The 21,607-nt window shown below is 37.9% G+C and overlaps 1 protein-coding gene across 2 annotated transcripts in view; it reads left to right on the top strand.

Moving 5' to 3' along the window:
• Positions 1 to 8,808: 8,808 nt before the first annotated feature.
• The window catches only part of slc38a3a (solute carrier family 38 member 3a), a 50,236-nt gene continuing 37,437 nt past the window's right edge, over positions 8,809 to 21,607 (top strand). The window contains exon 1 of one of the 2 annotated variants that reach the window (XM_084394712.1): positions 8,809 to 8,966. The gene's annotated coding sequence lies outside the window, so the exon portion shown is untranslated. The remainder of the gene's footprint in view (positions 8,967 to 21,607) is intronic. The other variant, XM_084394711.1, reaches the window with a different exon arrangement.

Genomic DNA, 21,607 nt, shown 5'->3' on the forward strand with positions numbered 1-21,607 from the left:
TAACACGAGAATGATCCTCATTGGTTCCTGCTGAAGCTCAAACGTGCTGCGTAACATGAGAATGATCCTCATTGGTTCCTGCTGAATCTCAAACGTGCTGCGTAACACGAGAATGATCCTCATTGGTTCCTGCTGAAGCTCAAACCTGCTGCGTAACACGAGAATGATCCTCATTGGTTCCTGCTGAATCTCAAACGTGCTGCGTAACATGAGAATGAACCTCATTGGTTCCTGCTGAATCTCAAACGTGCTGCGTAACATGAGAATGAACCTCATTGGTTCCTGCTGAATCTCAAACCTGCTGCGTAACATGAGAATGATCCTCATTGGTTCCTGCTGAATCTCAAACGTGCTGCGTAACACGAGAATGAACCTCATTGGTTCCTGCTGAATCTCAAACCTGCTGCGTAACATGAGAATGAACCTCATTGGTTCCTGCTGAATCTCAAACCTGCTGCGTAACACGAGAATGAACCTCATTGGTTCCTGCTGAATCTCAAACCTGCTGCGTAACATGAGAATGATCCTCATTGGTTCCTGCTGAAGCTCAAACCTGCTGCGTAACACGAGAATGATCCTCATTGGTTCCTGCTGAATCTCAAACGTGCTGCGTAACACGAGAATGAACCTCATTGGTTCCTGCTGAATCTCAAACGTGCTGCGTAACATGAGAATGAACCTCATTGGTTCCTGCTGAATCTCAAACGTGCTGCGTAACACGAGAATGAACCTCATTGGTTCTTGCTGAAGCTCAAACGTGCTGCGTAACATGAGAATGAACCTCATTGGTTCCTGCTGAATCTCAAACGTGCTGCGTAACACGAGAATGATCCTCATTGGTTCCTGCTGAAGCTCAAACCTGCTGCGTAACACGAGAATGAACCTCATTGGTTCTTGCTGAAGCTCAAACGTGCTGCCTAACATGAGAATGAACCTCATTGGTTCCTGCTGAATCTCAAACGTGCTGCGTAACATGAGAATGAACCTCATTGGTTCCTGCTGAAGCTCAAACCTGCTGCGTAACACGAGAATGATCCTCATTGGTTCTTGCAGAAGCTCAAACGTGCTGCGTAACATGAGAATGATCCTCATTGGTTCTTGCAGAAGCTCAAACGTGCTGCGTAACACGAGAATTAACCTCATTGGTTCCTGCTGAAGCTCAAACGTGCTGCGTAACACGAGAATTAACCTCATTGGTTCCTGCTGAAGCTCAAACGTGCTGCGTAACACGAGAATGAACCTCATTGGTTCCTGCTGAAGCTCAAATGTGCTGCGTAACACGAGAATGAACCTCATTGGTTCCTGCTGAAGCTCAAACCTGCTGCGTAACACGAGAATGAACCTCATTGGTTCCTGCTGAAGCTCAAACGTGCTGCGTAACACGACAATGAACCTCATTGGTTCTTGCAGAAGCTCAAACGTGCTGCGTAACACGAGAATGATCCTCATTGGTTCTTGCAGAAGCTCAAACGTGCTGCGTAACATGAGAATGAACCTCATTGGTTCTCGCTGAAGCTCAAACCTGCTGCGTAACATGAGAATGAACCTCATTGGTTCTCGCTGAAGCTCAAACCTGCTGCGTAACATGAGAATGATCCTCATTGGTTCTTGCAGAAGCTCAAACGTGCTGCGTAACACGAGAATGATCCTCATTGGTTCTCGCTGAAGCTCAAACGTGCTGTGTAACATGAGAAAGATCCTCATTGGTTCTTGCTGAAGCTCAAACCTGCTGCGTAACATGAGAATGAACCTCATTGGTTCCTGCTGAAGCTCAAACCTGCTGCGTAACACGAGAATGAACCTCATTGGTTCTTGCTGAAGCTCAAACGTGCTGCGTAACACGAGAATGAACCTCTTTGGTTCTTGCAGAAGCTCAAACGTGCTGCGTAACACGAGAATGATCCTCATTGGTTATCGCACATCAAGCAAACATGCTTGAGCTTCCGTTTACCATAACTGATGTGTGCGTTGATGAATGCTTATGTGAATAAAAGCCTAAATTCAATCGGTGCATCATATTATAAAGCGATCGAGTCTCTTCAGAAAATTTAGCTTAAACCATTCATATGGATTCGTTTTACGATCTCTTTATGAGCTTTCTGAAGCGTCAAAGTGTTAGTTGCGTAGCTGTATGTGGAGGGACAGAAAGCTCTCAGATTTCATTTGTGTTCCGAAGATGAACGATCTCTTAAAGGTTTGGAACGACATGAGGGTGAGTAATTAATGCTAGAATTTCCATTTGATGGTGAACTATCCCTTTAAACTCTTTTATTTTTAGAAGATCAAGGATCAATTTTATTTGTCATTTTATGATCCATTTAAACATTCCATTTCTGCGCATGAGTTTATTGCCGTTTGATTTGTTTTGGCTTCATTTGCATGTCCCCAATGACCCGCAAAGAAAAAATGTAATACTGTATGTAAAATGCCATGTAGGAGTGATTCAAGCCGATAGTTCATCTCATACGGCTCTTGCAGCTGTCTAAATGGACAACATCTGAACCCAATAAACTCTATAAAGCGCAGACACAGACTTCATTTGTGGAAGATAACTTTGTTATTATTTTTTTAATCAGGTTTTACCTGTGGGACTCTGTGGGGTTGCATTTGATCCACTTTAGCTAAATAAACCAACTGTGAATTTACTTTTTCCTTAGATCTTGCATCTCACTAGACAGCTACGTTTTGGAGACTTGAGGCTTTTTGCCCTAAAACGACTTGACCTGATTTTTCCTCAGTAACCAAATCCACTGGATAAACTCCAGGCTTAGCATTCATTTTGTGTAAATGGAATTTTTTTCTATAAAATATATCAGATCACCATAACAGGATGTTCATTTGTGTACAATTGGAGTATTATAGTTCAGAGACCAATTGTTTTCACCTGCATTTGTTGCTACAATCACAGTGTTTGAACAAAACAAAAAAGTCTGAACTAAAAGGAAAACAAATGTTTTTACATGAGCACACAGTGTAATTACAAAGCTTTTATATAACCTCTCATTTCAGAAATACTATTTTGGGTATAGAAAAACAGAAAAGTGCTTTGAGCTTTGGACAAACTGATGAGACGGGCAATTTGTCATGCCAATACTTGTTTTCAAAACACTGAGGTTACTATTGCTCATGTTTCCCACAGTTTTACTCCTGCAGATTCTTGATTCTCCCACTAAACTTTCCCCTCATGTGATGCTACAACGACTCTGGCTGGAAAAGCCTCTTTTGTGTAGCTTTCTCAGTGGGAGTAACTCTGGGTTTTGGTTGTTTTAGGCCTGTCTAAGAGGCAGTTTGTGTTTTTTGGCTCTCACATTCTTCTCATCTGTGTGCGTGATGTTTGGCTGAAATAGTCATCGTGCGGTTTTTTTTTATTGCATCTGATTATAATGTATCAAACCAAGTGGCATTTTTTTCTGAACTAACTTTCTGAGCCATTTATGCAATTATTTCTAACTAGCACATTACCTATGAACGTGATCCTCTCGTGTTTGACAACCAGAAACTGCATGTCCAAATACTTTTGAATCTTTATTTGAATGGTAATCTGAATGGGATAGCTATTGTTTTATAATTTAAAACTTATTTTCTGTGAACTATTTTGCTTGAAATGTGTCATTCTTTTAAATAAACACTAATAGTTTTAATATTTTGTTACATAATGCAGTGACATTTGTGACCCTGGATCACAAAACCAGTCTTATGTTGCACGGGAATATTTGTGGCAATAGCCAACAAAACATTGTATGGGTCAAAATTATAGATTTTTCTTTTATGCCAAAAATCATTAGGATATTAAGTAAAGATCATGTTCAATGAAGATATTTTGTAAATTTCCCACCTTAAATATATAAAACATTTATTTTTGTGAATGGATGCAGCATAATCGCCAATAGAAATGGACAACTTTAAAGGAGATTTTCTCAATGTTTCGACTTTTCTGTACCCTCAGATTCCAGATTTCCAAATAGTTTTATCTTGGCCAAATATTGTCCTATCCTAACAAACCATACATCAATGGAAAGATTATGTATTCAGCTTTAGATGATGTATAAATCTCAATTTAAAAAAAATTACACATAAGACTGGTTTTGTGGTCCAGGGTCACATTTAGACATTTTTAAGGGCCCAAATACTTTTTAGGGCTGATGAATATCACAGTCAACAGTTTTATCTGTCTGTGTGATGTTTGGTTAGTATAACCACAAAAGACGATATGGATTTGTGCGAGGTGCACTGTTGCTGAACTGAAACATCTCTAGAATATCTCTAGCAGAAAGAAAAATAAAAAAATGTGTGTGTGTGTGTGTATATATATATATATATATATATATATATATATATAAGTCAAATAACGTTCCCTTTACACAGTTTGCACACTAATTTATAAATGTATACATTTGGTTTATTGCTTTTCAAAATTTGTTCTAGACATCTAATAGCCTTGATTCTTGTAAATTATTTCTGAATGGCTTTGAACAAATTGTATAGTGGGTGGTGCATTTCTCCTCACTGAGGTCATATTTACCATAGAATGAACTATGTCACCTTCACCTCACTGAACTTCTATTTACAGCAGTGTCAACATCAGCAGGTTCATTTCACAAGCACCTTCACTTTTGTTGTTTCGTACAATTCCAACCGGCCCTGGTTTAAATATAGTATGTTTTTATGTCTCTGTTTATGTTGTTAGACTGCCGTAATCTTTCAAATCTGGACTTGTTCAGGTTTTCATTTGTGCTTCACTTTCAATCGAATTCCATCCGCACTCTCCGGCCCCCCCGGGGTCTCCTCATCATGTCCGAGGCCTAATGGAGGTGCACCTGGCCTGCTTGCGGAATTCCGCACACGGGGTGGAACAATGCTCAGCGGTTCTTTGTTCCCAGTGGAGCATCCGAGCACCGCGGCGCGGGCCGTGTGAAGGCTTGAGGGGGGAGCGAGGGGGTTTGAGTGGGTGGGCGGGGGGTCTGCTCTCTGAACTTACTCTGTGAAAGTGATCTCTGACCATTGATATCCAGAGAAGAACAACAAACATGACGTTCGTGGTATGACAGATGTCTAATGTTGATAAACCGTTCAAAGACTGATTGTGCTGCTGCTGTACATGGAATTATGCAATGTTTAGAAATGCTGCACCTTCTTTTGTCTCATTTCTTCGCACTAGATCTGAGAGCTTTTATAGTCTCATGTTCTGAGTATTATAGTAACCTAAAATAACGCATTAACTTTTTGCTATTAAAATTAACTATATTTGTATGAACTATTGAGCTACAACTATTGTTTTAAAAACGACAAATGACAAAAGCATATATATATATATATATATATATATATGAATATATTTACTGTTATTTGTTTTCTTAGAAATGACAAAATGTGTGTGTGTGTGTGTGTGTGTGTGTGTGTGTGTGTATACACACACTATATACTTTTTTTCCTCATCAACATTAATTTGAATGGTCCCTTAAAATTCTATCATCATTACTAACCCTCATGTCATTCCAAACCTACTGTATATAACTTAATATAAAAATATCTCTCTTGTTTTTGTAAAATGAAAGTCAATGGGGTCCACTGGAATCTCATATTGCATTCTGTAGAATAAATTAAGTCGTGCAGGTTTGGAATGACATGAAGTTGAGTAAATACTTTTCAAGTTCAAGTTTATTATAATTATTTTGGGGGAACCTCCCTTGTCAAGATGCAGCGACTATACTTTCTGCATTTACAAACAAAATGCTAATGACATTTATTGCTATGATGAACTCCTGGCCAATTTAGATTTGCTGTATAATATGCATTGCATTCATGTCTGTCTTAATTGTAAGGCATAATGCCAGAGATCCAAATAAACATAATACTGAAGTTGTCACTGTCAGACATGATTAGTATTTTCTGTAGTGTTTGGTAGTAAAGCCTGCTTAGTGCAACAAGCCACATGGCAAGTGTATTTCCATAACTACAGTATGAAAGAATAGTCTAGTTGAAAATCTCTGCAATATTATAACCTACACGTAAAAAAAAAAAGTAACCCCGCCATATGGCCACATAATCCTGATGTTTATGTGGTTTCTGATTAAAATAACAATCACAGAGTAAAATAGACATTCGACAAACTGAGCATGAGGTTATGCAATCATTCGATGTGATTAAAAATCTGTATTATACATTGTAACGGTTTCCAAGAGGTTTTTCTCTCTCCAGAACAGTGTAAAAAAGGCCCTCTGCCATCAGAACACGGGGTGGGCTGTAAAAAAACATGACCTTGATTGAGTTTGATCGTTATGTTCAACAACAGGAGTAGCACAACATGTTCAATGGAGTTAATTATCTGTGCTGGAATCTCCTCATTAGGGGTGCTGGGCCAGGCCAGAGCATGACGTTACTGTACGTCCCTGCTGGACGTACTGGACCTTCCGATCCGTTAGACATTACTGTTAACCAGAGACGTGACTTTTTGACTTTTTGTATGATGCAACCGTCAACAAGGTAAAAATGTAAGGAAAAATGTAAGGCTAAATTGGAGGAATAAATACAGTAGCCTACGTCCAGTAGGTTCCGATCCGTTAGACATTTCCGTTAACCAGAAAGAGTCACGGTTAACGGAAGAGAACGTCGGTTCGGTTAACGGAAATGTCTAACGGAGCGGAATTTACATGTGAGTTTTGTGGGTGGGATACGTAGCCTACTTGTGTCTAAATGAATTATCTCACTCTGTCAGTGGCCTGGCCCTGTTGAAAACATGAATCAAAGCAGGAGAGAGAGAGAGAGAGAGAGAGAGAGAGAGAGAGAGAGAGAGAGAGCATGGTCCTTTGAAAAAAACATTACAATTTACAACAGAATCATTTTAATCTCATTGGAAAAAAATACTGTTAGTTTCAACAAATAATTTATTTTAAGACCGGATTTTACTATAGGATTCTAAGGCATTTGTATTTAATGGGATAGAAGTTTTTTTTTTTTTTTTTTTTTTTTATCAGAAAACTGAATCAAATTAATCAAATTCCTTTGGAATCTTCCATCTCTGTCTAAATTTGAATTGGGATACTAGCACAAAGGGTTCTAGAACTCTAGTTCTTGACTCAAAAAAATAAAAATAAAAACGCCAAAAAGCTTCTAACTATAAGGACATTTTTTTGTTTAATGATTGCATAATACTTAAATGGTTAACAGGTTATTTCTAAGTTTCTACTGATAAAGTATGTTTATGACCTGTTTAATTCATAACATTTACTTAAAATACAAAATTTTATTAAAACAAATGAATTAAAACTAAATCCATAAAATTATCCCATGATGGGAACCCTTATAATAAATGTATATATATATATATATATATATATATATAAACTTCAAAGTACATATTGAAACGTTAAACGTCCCCTCATAAAAGGGTGAATATGAATTCCCATAATTCCTAGTAGTGAGGTTGTTTAGGATATCAGTATTTCGGTCTCTGGCTGTGCAGAGATACCCAGTGGCCCCATAAACTTTCCCCCAAAGGCTGTCCGGAGATCCTCACTGCTGTGCTACATGCGTGATCTGCATGCAGCTGTACTGACGCACCTGGGACCAGTACAGCAGGGCACAGTGGTCGGGATATGCCTTTGCCTTTAAGATCTAGCTCCCCATAGCCACAGCACTGTGTGACATCCACACTCAATATTAAACTGGTCTTTGAAGTCATCGAATTGTTGGGGATTTGTCGTTATTGTATATCCTTGCTATGCGGCCACATGCCGGATGTATGGCTTGAGTCTATTTCCTTTGTGTATCGGGCCATACATTGCACACATGCTGTTGCCCCTTCTATAGTCCCTCTAAAACATGCAAACATGCAGAGTTAGGTGCTGCTTACCTCTCCAATAACTTGCAGGCTTAATGGATCCCATAATGATCTGTATCTGAATCCAAATTAACCACAGTTTTTCCTAATAAACAGAATGCTCTTGGCAATAGAAAATTCGTGCCAGATTTATAAAAACAACAACAAAAAAGATCTGGGGCATTTTCTGTACATCTCATCCAACTCATTGCAGGACGAAATGTGGAGAATTTTGTGGCAAACACATTCAGAGATTCTTTCAGATTATATATTCAATTGTCTAGAGAGTATGACAGTTAATATGAAATTATTAAAATTATGTTGGCCTAACATAATGTTAATCCCATTTATAACTGAAAATACAGTGAAGTTTTGCCAAAACAGAGATATAGCAAATGTATAAAGATCATATTTATGTATTTTTATGATATTTAATAAAATGTTATTTAAAGAGGCATGCAGCGAAACAGGTGCAGTGTGTTTTTCTTTTCTAATTACAATCTTTCAACCATGTTGCATGGCTGACAGTGACAGATAGATAGATAGATAGATAGATAGATAGATAGATAGATAGATAGATAGATAGATTCAGCTGCAGCATTAGCATGATGATAAACAGCTCATGTCTCTTTTCTTGCGTCCATCAACACTCCATCAGCAGCACAGCAAGCGAGAAGTCGTAAATATCGTACACAACGTATTATTGAATTATGACGTTTCCCCTCCGTTATACCTAGTCGACCAATCAAATGTGAGCGGCGCCCCACAATGTGAACCACAGACTGTAAAAAAAGATGTATTCAGCGCACGCGCCTACAGGCTACTCGGCTACTTTGATTAGAAGAACGGCAGCGTTGCGTCCAGTGTGTGACGAAAATTCAATGGAATGATTTGATTGGTCGAGGCTGGGTCTAGACAATCGGAGGCGGGGAACTGAAGAGTCGTTACAGCCCACTTTAAAACCCTGTCAAAACCGACTCACGGGCTCCAAGTCAATGAGAATAACGGCAGTAATTCATAACGGACGGTCCTCCCATCCCCGTCCTCAAGTTTTGTGGTGTTGTATGTTTTATCTGAGGTAACCTACGGGGAGAGCTTCATCTGAAGGACATTTCTCAATAATCTGCCATCACAGAAAATCTGTCCGGTAAGACTGAACGTTTGTAATATTGTGATATTGTTCATCATACAATAACGTTAGCAGCTACATCTCTCATAGACACGACACATGGTGTCGTTTTCCATATATATATATATTTTTTTTGTCCGTTGTGACCCACATTTTAGTCGTAGTGTTTTAACAATGACATTACTATTCCTCACTGGATATATGTAAAACTATTGCCCCTGTGACCGATGAACACCTTGATGTTTTTCTAAATATAATAATTTGTCATACGTCCGTTAATTCTTTGTGTGGGTTATTTGAATGTCAGTGTGTGAATACTTTATGTCGCCTAGAAACAGAAGAAACTTTCCTGTCTGGTAATGGCTGTCTCAAATTCTGGTGCGGTGCCCCTCCAAGACAGCATTTTTGGCATCCTATGTGCGCGTGCAGATGTCAAAACTGAATCATAATCATGTGAACTTAGCGAGTGCTTAAAGAGGAAGGCGTCTGTGAAGCCCAAATACTCTGCACGCGCCCGAGTAAGTTAACCAAAAAAAAAATGTTGTTTAGTTAGGAAGCCCACTACGGTTTGAGACACAGCCTATGGCAAATTATGATGTCAAGGTGTAACTGTTTGCTTGTTGTAAGAAAGAAAGAAAGAAAGAAAGAAAAAGTCTCATTAAAAGGCAATTTTTTTTGTTTTTGTTTTGTTTGGTAAAATCTTATATTTATATATATATATATATATATATATATATATATATATATATCTATATATCTATATATATCTATCTATATATATCTATCTATCTATATATATATATATATATATATATATATACACACACAGACACACACATATTTTTGTGTCAAGGACAGTAGATTGTTAAAAATCAGATTTTTTTGCCATTTTTATGAAAATCCAATATTAAAATATGATGTTATATTATATTATATCATATTATATTATGTTATTATTCAAGGTGCAAGGAAATTTCTTACTTTACACCACTTTTTTAAAAGTTATTAAATATATATATATATTTTTTTTTGTTGTTGTTGTTGTTGTTGTTGAAAATAGTATAAATGTTTTTTTGGACACAAAGATGACCTTTCTAAGAACTAGTTGCCTGCTGTGTGTTTATAACTTGCCTTTCATCAGGGTTTTTTTAGGCTTCATGTTTAGACTTAAATGTTATGGCTTCAGTAGGGTTATCGGGATATGATTGTACTTGTGTTCCTGTGTGCACCTGTGCCTTAGTGAAGCATCAGCCCAGAGCGTCTGGGTAACAGATGAGACCCAGCAGAACTGACCTAGGTGAAGCTGAGATATTCAGTATCATGAGTTCGCTCTATAGAGCACGTCAGGTGGTTGAGGTGGCAGATTAAAGCACAGAAGGTGCTGTGCTCTAACCAGTGATTAGGTGAGGAAGAGTGAAAGCACGATTTCCCTGTCTCTCTTTCTCTTCCTTTCTTTTTATCCGATGCACAGGGGCTGTTAGACAGAGCATAATAATCACATCTTGACTTCAAAAGAATTGATTTCTCTCTAATCCTCTCACTTTTAACCGTACATCCTCTTAGATATCTCAGGCTTGTTCTCCTTGTGTCCCATGTTATCTGAAGTGGCATTTCACAGGTCAAGATAACAGGTGAATACATGAAATATGCACATTGATATTACTCCTATTATTATTTTATGCCCTTTGAAATTCACTGAAATCTCATTGGGACATGCCCTTAGGACATTTAACAAAATAATTAAGTTTAGAGTTGTTTAAAAAGTGGTTCAATAGAGAAGGTTATTTATTCTTATCCTAAGGCATTTTGGGATCATGGCTATTTTTTATTTGATTCAGAATTCGATTTCAGTGTGATGTTCAGTCACACAGGATGGGTGGCCCGATCTGAACAATGTTAGCTTTAGTAGATTAGTCTGATGTTTGTCTGTTTGGGATATCAGTGCAGCTGGTTTTTAATTCCTCATAAATGAAAAGCAAACACTAATTATTTTCTTAATATGCATGAAATGTGAATTTTACTGTGCTGCAAGAGAGTTTGAAGCATAGCTTCATGACTCAAGGTGACTTTGTTCTTTTTTTTCCATTTATTGATAGACATAATTTTGGGCCTTTCATTTCTTGAAACTTACAGAACTCTTTATGTGTGTTAAAAATGGATGCATGTGCGCTGTTCCTGTAATTACTGGGTTGAATAAAACAAGCCAAAGAAAACTAGAGGACGGTATTTATCACAGATACAGCGCAGCTGGTCCGCTATCACTGGTTCTGTTGAAAGCACTTCACATCCCAAGCAGATTGTGTGTGTTGATGTGACAGCTCTCAGTAGGGTCAATTGTGTGCTTGAAGTGGGATGAAAACACAGAAAGGACCTCCATTACTCCACAGTATAAGGCGTCTATTGTATGAAGCCCCAACTTATGGATATTTATGTTTTGTTTTTTAATTAGTGGTTGTAAATTATTGAGTAGGGAAGACCGGGCGGGGAGTGACACACGTGGTGAGTTGTAACACAATCTGTTTAACCAATTAGATGTGTGCTACACGGTGACATCACTATCATACTTGACCACTGACCAACACCATCCTGAAGTAGCAGAAGTTGTAAAACTCTTCATTTTGTAAAATGATGTGCAGGACAAAAGAAAAGGGTTTTTTTTTTTTTTCAATTTTGAATTAAAATATCTTCTATATGTTTAACTTTTTGAATTAAAATGTTTGGTGGATGGCATAACAATTATTTTGAACAAGCACATTCACTATAAATTCATGCACAAAATTTAAAATGTGCGTGGGGTAAGTTTTAACAACAGCCCTTGACTCTGATTTACACAGTTTATGGATTAAGTACTGTAGTAGATTCCAGACAAAAACAGACAAATATAAGTTTGATACACACAAACACACAGTTACACATTTAAACCAAATTAAAATAAATGAATAAAATAAAATAACAAAATGTGTGCACTGCCTGGCCTTTACTTTAAAATGTCTTACTGGTGTATTTTGTGTAATGGTTCAGTTTGCATGAATCTGATTAAATGTGTTGGAAAAGCTCTTGTCGTATTGTACATGTAATTTGTCCAATTGTATGTTTCATCTCCATCTTTGGCAGTTGTGTTTCAGCATTGCTTGCAAACTGGTCACTGAGGTTCGCTTGTAGATCAGTATCGACACTTTAGTGTTGGCCGAGCAGCAGTTTTTGGAGTCTAGCCAATCTCATTAGCTGGATTACTGGTTGTTAATGCATTGATACCGAGTACATGATTCAGATTTCACAGGAAACCTATAGGTCCAGTGCCATTTTTGATCTATTGAATTTGAATCGTCTGGCCATGTTCAAAATAGCGGCTATGGATAGTTTTGGCATCAAGTTGCATGTGTAGTAATGCTTTCGAACACTAGGGATGGGTAACGCTTGCATTTTAGCGATTCCGAATCTGATTCTTATCGATTCCAAGTTTCGATTACAATAAGGTAAAACATTAACATTAACAGGTTTAACATTTAGATATCAAACATATTTATTCTGTCTTTTTGCAAAACATTTTGCAAAGTCCATAGATATCGCCATCAGTTCATACGGCCTTTAAAACTTTGCAAAGATGCAATGAGACCTGTTTTCCTGTTTGTTCATGTGACGTTCGGCATAAAGCCTATGTACTGTTGCACGTGTTTTCTTTTTCAACTGTTCACGTTCACAATTTTCGGTGTATTTGTCCGTTCAAGTGCAAGAAGACGTGAAAGAGAACTCAATTCAGTATTTGCACACTATATGTGACGTGCGCAGCGCAGAAAACAGCTTGCTGTTTGTCTATAGGAATTACTTAAAAGTACAAGTTCAGAGTTATCCACTGTAAATATCAGACAGAGATTGATAAGAGAACAGCAGCGTGATGTCAAATATCGTGTAATAGGCCTACACTGTTTCTGTCAGACTTCGCAGCATTTAAACGATAGAAGGAGGATGTTTGTTGAAGAGAAAATGTGTCATGCAATTAGGGTTGCAAAATTCTGGGAATTTTCAAAGATGGAAACTTTCCATGGGAATTAATGGGAATTTAAGGGAATTAACAGGAATTTATGGGAATAAACTGGAATAAACTGGGAATATTTGTAAAGTTGAAGGTTGGCTCTTCATAGGGAACTTAAATATAGTTGAGGAAAGTATATTTTAGCATAATCTTGACTAAAAGAAACAGATGCCATTCAAATACACTTGAATATCCATGCCATTCCTCAATCACATGCACATAGCACACTGCTTACTGCATGGCTAATGAGACCACACCCCCTACTGGCACTGTGCATGCCTCCATCACATGTACAGAAGCCCAAAGCACAAGACTATTGAAGGCACACATTTGAGCCTGTGGACTTAACAAAGTGAAGTAAGTTTTGATGATATTATGGGGAAATATATTGATTAAATGTTTAAATTGCAAATATCACATACAAATGTATTCATCTAGTAGATAGCAAGCTGATAGGTTAGATGCTAAGCTAGCATAACTTTATTTACCACATAAGTAGGGCTGGGCGGTATGATGGTATATATCGTTACCGCGGAAGAAAATGTCCAGCGTAACAGATTTTTTTATTCCGTGTATACCGCGACATGTAAATAAGTAGGCGTGGTTAACTCACGTGCAGCGTGCGTGAGACTGAGACACTGATATTTGTCAAAGAAACATGAATAAAGACCAAGAGGATCCACAAAAGGAATTACGTTTTCAAAATTAACGTGATATTTTCGGGGGGGAAGGCGCAGAAGTCAACTAGAGCAGTACACTGAAAGTTTAGAGAGACGCACATGCTCGCAACGGGGCTTACTTGACAACAAGTTCATATATCAATATTCTAACGAATAGAAATAACCTTAAATAATGTATCTATACGTCTCTTATGTGTACAGTTACTTTCAGAGTGGATGCGCAAGCGGTTGCCGTGGTAATGAATATTTCCAAAATTCCCCAGCTTAACTTCCCATGGAAATTTACCGGAAACTTTCTGGAAATTTACCGGAAATTTTCCGCCCCTTTGCAACCCTACATGCAATACACCGAAAGGAAAATATAAATTAAAAAAAGTATAAATGACAGAAATTAAATTTTTCATAACCTATCCCTTCAACCCTATAAAGTTTACTCTATCATATTTGATCTCTAAATGATCAGCATGATCAAAACTTTGCTGAAAAACCTGTTGTACACAATCTACTACATTCCTTCTGACGTCTGATTGACAGTTTATACTATTTTAGCAAGTAATTTTTACTATAATTTTAAAAACATCCAACTTCAGGTCTTGTACACGTGTCTTTTTGCTGTGAAATTCTTACTGATTTGTATTAAGTAAATGTAAGAATATCTTTTACATTGTTAGTAATATTTCAAGATTAACAGACACTTACTGGACTGAAGCCACTTAGGTTTACTTAATTATATCCATACATCATTTTTTTTAAAAGAAAGATCATGTTAAAATGTATTAAATATGATACATCAGGCTTTTGAGGGACATTTATTTGTACATCTCTTAGTCATCATTGCATTGAATATCAAATGTTTTGCTCCCACAATAAAAAGCTTTAACCAAAAAAGCATTAAAATATCATCTTACTAAGACATTATTGGGAGATATTGTAACGTGCTCGGTTATAGCAATGACTCGCGAGACGAAGGAATATAAAGGAACACACTTTAATGGAAATTTTCACAGGAAACATGTAGAGAGCAACCAAACATCAATGAACATATGTAGACCGACAGCCAGGAGGAAACTAAGGGTGCGTTTACACGTCAACGATATGCTTAAAACGGAGAAGTGTTTTCCGCGTACAGACGACACCATTGTCAAAACGTTCCCCATTCACACAGATCCGCGAAAACGACTAAAAACGCTGTATTCTGCTGCCAGGCCATTAGATGGCGATGAAACAAATAGACTGAACACGTAATACGCATGTGCATGACGTCATCATCTTCAGAGGCTGAGTCCCAATTCGCCTACTTATACTATGACCTAAAAGTATGTACAGAGCCCGTCTACGGAGAGCCTGCCCACTCCCTATAAGTCCTATTGTACCGAATTTTAGTTGTAGTTCCACCAGAGTTCCACTGGGGGCGATCGCCCATGAGTGCAGAATGAATGGGAGTCTATGGGGCTAGACGGCTAAATTTGTCTCTTTCACCCGATTGCCGTTGAGAAATCTCAGATTCGATAGTAGGTTTTGCAAGTTCAACATGGGTTATAGGTCGAAAGTTGAATGAACGAGTACTTATGTCCTTTCGATTTCTTACAGGTTGAGTTGTTGTTGCCCATAACACGCTAGCATTCTGCTAATGAACGCTGATTGGTCAGTGAAGGACTGATTACGACCAGAGATACCGCTTGATGGCATCGTGGCATCCGAAGCGGGACCAGAAACAAACAAAACAAAAACTCTTCTAGCACGTGTGTTTCCCTGTGTCAGCTGTGTTGTCGATGCCTCGAGAGAAAAGAAAGTGCAGAGCGCGAAAGCACCAAAGTGACTGAAGGATTGCCGTAAAGCAGTATCTCTCTGGTCGTACGATGTGTATGACGTCATTGACACTTTAAAAGACTTTTTAAAGCAAATAAGTGACTCTAAAAAATCTAACACCCAGCAATGTGTAATTTCTTTGCATCTCCTTTCGAATACAATATTCAAATTACTAGACAAAAAATTATATCCTGAGAAAAGTGGATTTTGATGGGTATACCGCCATTGACCTCCATTCATTCTGCACTCGTCCTGTGAGCGCCCTCATATGAAATCAGAGTGGAACTGCAACCAGTTCAGAAGCCGGAAGTGTACTGAGAGTGAAACTTCTCGCCTTATTAGACATTCTCTGGTATGTACTTTTTTTGTGAGGAAAAAGTACATACTTTTGAGTGTGTAGCAAAAGAGTATGCACGTTCTGGGACATACTTCGATGACGTCATGCAACGTGAACGAGAACGTGGTTGCCTAGTTATGCACACCGCGACTGTTAACAAAACATTTTACATTTCATTCATTCTTATATGTCCAATATAATTTTATTTACTATTCCCATCTTTTTTTCCTCATTGTTTTTTCCACAATACATTTACAATGTGTTCTACCAAATTGAGGAGTGAAGCAGGGCGTCGTCGTAGATCAACCAAACGCAGGTCGTTTGTGAGGCGGCTGGTTCTGACGTTCATGTGCAATGTGCGTAACGAAAGCTACTTATTTTCTGAGTTAAAATATTTAAAGTTTATAGTATAACTATTGTTTAACGTATTTTATACTTATGTATAATACTCAAAAATACCCAGATGAAAATGAACCATGCTTTTACTATAGTAAAAGTGTAGTAACCATGTTTCTTTGGTTGGACTGATAAAGTTAACATTTGTACAGCCACAGTATTACTACAAATAAGTCAGTGTGGTTAAACTATGGTTAGTGTAGTAAAAGGTGTTTATTTTCATAAGAGTTTATAGTAAGGTATAAATCTAAGAAATACATAAAAAAAGACACTTGCATGACACTGTACTAGAGCCTTTTTATTTACCCTACAAGATAAACACGGTACTTTTTGTTTTTTGGCACAACATAAACCCATTAATATTACGATACAATAAAATATAACTTTAATTAGGGTTAAACATTTGAATTCTTACACTTAAAAACTGAGGGCGCATCTCCGCTGCTGCATCCGGTGTGTTAAAAATACATATTTTGTATTTTTAAATTTCGCGGTCTTTCTCCTCTGCTATTGACGCAGCTCGGACTCATCTCTTCAATCGGACTTGATTGGTCACCACACCGGCTGCCATGTTTACTTCACCACCATCATCACAAAGCTCCTCCCTCCCGCTGTGTGAAAAGTGTTCTGACTGAAAACTACATCGGCGATGACCGACAGCCAATGAGAGAGCAAGATACAGAGCAGCGGGGAGTTCGGGGAGGAGTTATAGGCCACAATATCAGTATTTTAATAGATATATTTACAATTATATCAAACTGAAACAAAGCACAAACATTTGCTTGACCAGCAGCAACAGCAGCACATTGCAAAATTATTTACTTACCCCCAACTCTCTTTGCAGAACACACAGTCCTTGCTCCCCTTGTCTTCCCAGCCATGTCCTCATGCATAATATGTTTTTCTTTTTCTCCTTTCCGCTGCAAATCAGTGCACAGACAATTTGGATCGCAAGCTTCTTGCAGGCTATCATTTTTAATAACAATTTCAGTCTCGCGCGAGAACTGCGGTCATACGCACGCGGGATTTTGCGCTATTTTCTTATCACTTCTCGCGTGTGTTTGGTTGTGAACGTAGTTTGCGGACCAGACAGAAGTTGTCGGCGATTCTTCCTCCTGAAAGTCATGCAGTGTGAAACCTCCTGTCACTGATGCATCGTGCAGTGTGAACACACCAGCAACTGAATGTTACCCCAGATAGTCACGCAGTGTGAAAAGAACAGTGACCCGACTACTTTGAAAATCGTGCAGTCTGAACTCGGCTTAAGGGTATTTAAACACTGGGACTTATGGGATGATTAACGAGACAACAGGTGGGAATAATGAACTAATCAGAACACTAGGTCACAGGGTACCAGATATAGGGACAACTGAATTTAAATCAATTTTATGTAAGTAGTAATACTCTGCTATACTCTGTTAAAGATCTCATTGATTTACATTACTAGCTATGAAAATTTAATCTAGGCCTAACTTTTTTCTACGTCATTGCACGTTTCAGTTTCGGTTTTCAATCCGAACAAGTGTTTACATGTTCTCTCGATCGGATTAGAAAGGGAATAAACCACCCCTTTCAGTCTGATCGAAATTTCGTTTACATGAAGGCTCAATAGGATTACTAACGGATTAGTTGGTTGCATGTAAACGTAGCCATTGAGAATGCATGCTTTTAATTCACTGATTTGATAAAGGATTTGACTGAATGTGACTCCAATTACAACACCGTTACTTCTCGCCAAGAATGCAGCAAGTCAATGAAACATTATCTCTCTCTACTCAACCAATAGTGTTATTGTTAAAGAGGAAATGAATGCCTAGTATCCTTTGTCTTAAGAGCTTGAAAGTGATTGGGGGTCTCTTGATGTCTTCAGCGGTAACTTTGGCTTCTGATTGGTCGCCCGGGTTCATCAGAGGTGTCAGCAGCAGTATATAGATTTGCCATCTGGTCACGGTGACATCCCCTCACGATGTTCTGCTCTCACCACGTGACTCAGGAGAAGAACATCGGGTGAAGACAGGAGAGGGTGTCCCTTTGTTTAGGACTGGTGTGTGGACACTGGCACAGAATGGCTTTTGATGGGCCGACCTGAAACGATATGCCCTATTTGGACCACTGTTATGCTCTTCTATTGTTGCAGATGACATGCCAACATGTGGAGGCTTCCCTCATCTGCTGAGCGCCTGACCGATCCAACACTGCCTCAGTGTTCTCCTCTACGCTCCGAATCACACAATAACTTCCTAACAGAGAAACATGCCCCTACACACCGGAAATGGCAGTTGTGTGGAGAGAGTGAAAACAAATACGGTCACTGAACCAAGAGAACTCAAGTAGAGTAAGGTACATTCTTATTGAAGATGTACTGTAGCCTTTTTTTCAGTGAGCAGGATATAATTACTCTAGAACTTGATTGTTCTTGAGTAACTTGCAAAACAGTCTTAAAAGCCAACATGAAAAGAATTGTGATAAAATCGTGGATCGTGATCCTGTCTGATTTTTTTTTAGATATGGTCATTTTCATGTCGATCGCCCTTAGGTACACGCGTGTGATAAATGTGAAAGGAAGGTCTTTTTTTGGGGGTTCTTCTTACTTGGTTACACCAAATGTTTCTACACATGTTTTTCATTTATTAACATTTTTTAGAAAATGGTACAAACACTTTTTGGACTGACATCACCTTTTTAAAGGGTTAGTTCACCCAAAAATGAAAATTGTGTCAGTAATTACTCACCCTCATGTTGTTCCAACCCCGTAAGACCTTCGTTCATCTTCGGAACACAAATTAAGATATTTTTGATTAAATCTGAGAGCTGACTCACTCCTCCATAGGCTTCTAAGACACTATAACTTGCTGGCCCAGAAAATTTATTAAAGACATCGTTAATATAGTCCAAGTGACTCCAGATTGAGCATCTTAAGTTTATAAAGCGACGAGAATACTTTTTGTGTGCAAAAACAAACCAAAATAACGACTTTATTCCACTTTTCATTTCCTTCTCTCTGGGCCTCGAGTCTTTTCACGTAGTGTTTAAGCGTAGCACGTCTGTGTTGCACGTCACCACGTATCACACACATGACCAGCGTCGCCCAATAGTGAGCCTACGTGGTGACGTACAACACAGACGCGCTACGCTTAAACACTACGTGAAAGTGGAATAAAGTCGTTATTTTTGTATATCTCAAGGTATTTTTGTCGTATCTCAAGGTTCCATATTTTGTGACAGAAGTGATATTTGGACAGAAATTTATTAATTTGTTATGGTAGAATGCATACAGTTAAATTAAATGGAATTCAATGACACCCGGTGGCTATTTTTGGTAATATGCCTAAACAAAATTGTAGAACATATTTTGTAAAATCTATATTTTATATAAAAGATAAATATTAAATAAATTATATTTGATTTAATGTAAATTTAAACTTCCATAACTTTTTCATACTTTAATTTTTTGAAGTGCTTTCACTTCAGCAATAATCTGCTATTTTTTCCCTTAGGTCTATACTCCAAAGCATTCTTGAATTACAACCATTTGTACAAACTTGAATTACAAACAAGTGTGAATAGTGCATTTTAATGTCCATTCTCAAAAAGGGGCGTGACAGTTAAGGGGTTAAAGTCCGCGTGAACCGGAAGTTGCAAACGACTTTTCTCCAGTGCTGTGACGTATTTCCCAGTGAAAAGGAATATTGAACAGAGGGCAGGGTTTTACTCTAGCGCTCCTCCTCTCCATCTCTCGCTCATTACAGACTAACGGTTTGAGGGGAGTGGTTAAGCGTTTCCCAAACCAAGCCGTCAAAGCTACGTCATCAGAGAAGGTCCTCCAAGGCGGAGGGGAGGGGCATTTTTAGATTTTGATTAAAGATTACGAAGCCAAAAAAAAATGTTCTGTGTTTTAACTTGCACGGATTAATTGTTCACCACAAGACTAGTAATATGCGCTAACAAAGTAAATAGGGTCCATTTTGATTTCATGCCGACTTTAAGAACTTGTTACCTACTGGTATTTGTTAAAAAAAAAAAAAAATTTTTTTGTTTTTTTATAACTAGCTTAGTAATATCACCTCCCTCTGCAAACTTATTATTTATTTTCATATGAAATTCTTATTTTTGAAATTCTTATAGTCCACTTTATGCACTATCCAGATCTTATCATGTTAGGGTCAGCTACCCATTATGCAACATGTGAATTATTCTCAATATCTTTTCAAACTGTTTATTTATTTATTTTGTTTTGTTGTGATTTATCAACTTCAGTCCAGTCAAGCTGTAGCATCACTGTGTTTGTGTCTTCATGCCATCATCTTATACAATCAGGATTAATGTGACAGCTTGCCAGCTCATCACTTTTTCTTTCTTTTGTGACATTTATTTATTTATTTATTTACTTACAGCTTAGTAAAGTAATGAGATCTCACATGCTAGTCACACTTTTTAATCCGTCCTTTCTCGCTGGATAATGTTTGTTTCTTCACACAACGTTTTCATCCAAAACCTTGCATTCACACTGTATCTCAGGATTATTAACAGTATTTACACATGCAGTAAGAAGAGTGTGAAACAAGAGATGATTGGCTACTGAAGACAAAGAGCTATAGTGGGACAATTTCACAGTATTTTTCTTAATTCTATTTTAGAATGTCATCTGTTGTTAATGTCTCTGTTTTAAAACCTAGTGGGCTGCTTTGCTGTATACTGTCTAGACACCTTAAAGGGATAGTTCACTTTGAAATTAAATTTTGGTATGTTTTAGCTTACCTCAAGGGCATCCAAGATGTAGGTGTCTTTGTTTCCGCAGTAGTTTCAATTTTGATATTTTTTAGGTCAAACCGTTCTTGTCATATAATGCAGGTCTATGGTCACCACCTCAAAGAGCATGCACAGAGAAGTCCAAATTAAACAATTCCCCATCGTAAGTACACATTGATGGCCTAAGACTGTTCGTTTTCTCACACAAACCGCTCGTTTCGTGTCTTAGGCCATAAATGTGTACTGCAATTGTTTAATTTGGACTTCTCTGTGCATGCTCTTTGAGGTGGTGACCATAGACCTGCATTATATGACAAGAACGGTTTGACCTAAAAATATCAAAATTGAAACTACTGCGGAAACAAAGACACCTACATCTTGGATGCCCTTGAGGTAAGCTAAAACGTACCAAAATTTAATTTCAAAGTGAACTATCCCTTTAAGGGTAACTCTCGCCAAAATGCAACCTAGGATCTTTTTGTTAATCTACTCGAGGCAAACTTTCATTTAAAAGCATAATTAGAATGGAAACGCCACTTTTGAGTTTGACCTTATTTTCGTTTTAGGTTAAATGCCTTGTGAATGGGAGTGAATGGGGCACTTTTATGATAGCATCAAAAATCGCTATTTTTAAAACACTAAGAAGGTTCGACAC

Source organism: Rutilus rutilus (genome assembly GCF_951802725.1).
Source record: "Rutilus rutilus genome assembly, chromosome: 22".
Lineage (NCBI taxonomy): Eukaryota > Metazoa > Chordata > Actinopteri > Cypriniformes > Leuciscidae > Rutilus > Rutilus rutilus.